The sequence below is a fragment of the Montipora foliosa genome, chromosome 13 (genome assembly GCF_036669935.1).
Source record: "Montipora foliosa isolate CH-2021 chromosome 13, ASM3666993v2, whole genome shotgun sequence".
Lineage (NCBI taxonomy): Eukaryota > Metazoa > Cnidaria > Anthozoa > Scleractinia > Acroporidae > Montipora > Montipora foliosa.
Window position 1 is genome coordinate 16,311,792 of NC_090881.1, and position 2,500 is coordinate 16,314,291.

Genomic DNA, 2,500 nt, shown 5'->3' on the forward strand with positions numbered 1-2,500 from the left:
GAAATAATGACAGACATTTTACCTTTAACTTTAATTTGCAATTCATAAAGCCAGTAACCCCTCAATAGTACAAATTAAGTAGTAAATACAGAAATATTGGAAATATTCAGTACCATGGACAAAGGCAAACAAGGATACATCATAAGAAGTAAGATTATTCAAAAATAATTTTACTATTTTTTTAAAACATGGTTGAAAATAATTGTGTTTTTAGGATAGCCAATTATGTTTCAGGCAGGGGTACATTGAAACTTTGAAGAAGAAAACAGACAGCAGAGATTCAATCACAACACTACTGCCATTGCTTGAGGAGTATCTGCATCTAAGAATGCAAGGCTATTTCTTAATTAAAGCACCCACATTTTTTGCAAACAATAGAGTACATGTCTGCAGTCATCAGTTGTTGGCAGCAGTGTGCACCCTAATTAGATTAGTGCATTTGTCTTTTCATGAAGTACAGATGGGCACATGTCATATCACTATGCATTAATAAAGCACTACTTAATATGTGCATGGTATCAACTTTCTGTAGGAGAAATTAAGACCTCTTTTTATTCCCAAAGATGCAACGACAAAAACAGATCTGAGCAGGAATGCAGAACATTATTTTACAGATGCCAAGAAAACTACAAAGATGTCATGAGGTAATAGCCATTCTTACAGTACCCCATTCATTACTTACACATGCATGTGTTATATTAACTAAAGAACCACTTACACCTAGCATAAGAAATGAGATACACAATTTGCTTTGTCCATTAAATCCTCTCCCTCCATCTACTAGCAATAAGATAATCATAGGTTGTGCAATTGAATTAAATACTGCACTTCAAGAAAACACCTAGCAGCCTTTACTAAAATTAGAGTCCTAGTTAGAAGGCATATACTATTGTTATTAGCACACTCGTCTTCCCCCTGGGCAATTTGGATTAAAAGGGTTAATTTTGTATAGGTTTTATCTTCAGGGCCTGTTGGTAGAACAAAAAGTTGAAGAAGGGAGATTGTCAGCTAGTAGTGTAAAATGAATGCAAACATGTGTAATATTATATTGGTTTTAGATGAGCTAAATACTCATTTTCTCAAACTCCACTTGCGATAGGGTCTGTAAGAAGAAAATCGTTACTAATTCTCTCATGCCTGTAAGGCTGCAGTATTTGCTCTCAAATATTAGAATACATTTTATTTGGTTCCTGCTTTGCCGGGTTCCCTTTGGTGAAGACTTTGAAAACTAAAGAAATTAATACACTGAATTTGTAAAATCAATTTAACTACCCGACATGACAACTGTTAGGTAGAAAACCCCACCCTTTACCCTTGGAAAAGGTTTGCGGTTTACTGATTAAGAATGACATCATATTGTCCTCGATCTAGCGCTCTAGGGCTTTTTTTATACTGACCATCATCAGTATAAATCCACTTAAAATGAGAATTGAATTTCTGATAGTAGCAGCATTAGTTGTAAATGAAATCTTCACAGCTGAGCCGCTAAAGGAAAATGATAGATTTGTGCTAGCAAAATATTCTGCACTTTTGCGTACAGTATAAATTACCCTTGTTGAAGCGGGGCATCTTGGGTTATTTGCAGCGCAGATTCCTTCCCCAATATTTTCGCAAGGAGTGTTACCAGATGCAACGTTCACTGCGCATAACAAATTTTTCGTTCCACCACAGGTAGCCCAAGCTTGATATATGTGTATCTTACTGTACTTTTTTATGCAAGAGCAGAAATATAGGGGTTTGTACGGGGAAAACGGCTTTTCTCAAAATTTAAAAAGTATTTACGATTTAAAATAAAAAAACAGCTTACCTCGCTTCAGTCTTCTGTTTCTTTGTCTTTGGTGCGGTTTCTGGGTCCATTAAGATCGATTTAGGCGGTTTTTAGTTCTTCCTTTTTCCCTCCCTATAGAAGAGGGACCGAAAACCACCTAAACCGCTCTTAATCGACCCAGAAACTGAAGCAAAGACAAAGAAACACAAGACTGAAGCGAGGGAAACTATTTCTTATTTTAAAACGCAAATTTATACATATATGTTTTTTACTTTTGCGAAAAACCATTGTCCCATACAAATCTTAAAATTCCTACTCGTACATAATATAGTACAGATACACATATATCGAGCTTGCCCTACCTATGATAGGACACAGAACCTTATGGTTTACTGATACTCTCGATTTGTTTGTGTCTTTTCCTTTGTGTGGTTAAGGAAGGGATTTGCATCATGGAAAATTAGCTCGATTAGTCCGTTCGATTCCAAATTAGAGTCCTTTTAGATCGAAAGAAAGACACTAACATAAGTTACCGTTCCTTTCTTTGTTGTAATAGGGCATCAATAGCCCATAAAGATCAAACGTAATAGCTCAGAAAGCGCTGGAACCCGTTGAACTTCCATGAAAAAAAAAATGCTGATAAATATCGAACATACAACCAGCAGTACTTGCCTGCTAAGGGCCGTTCAGGATTTAGTGGATCGGGGAAAGGTTTATTAGGTTTATTTTGGG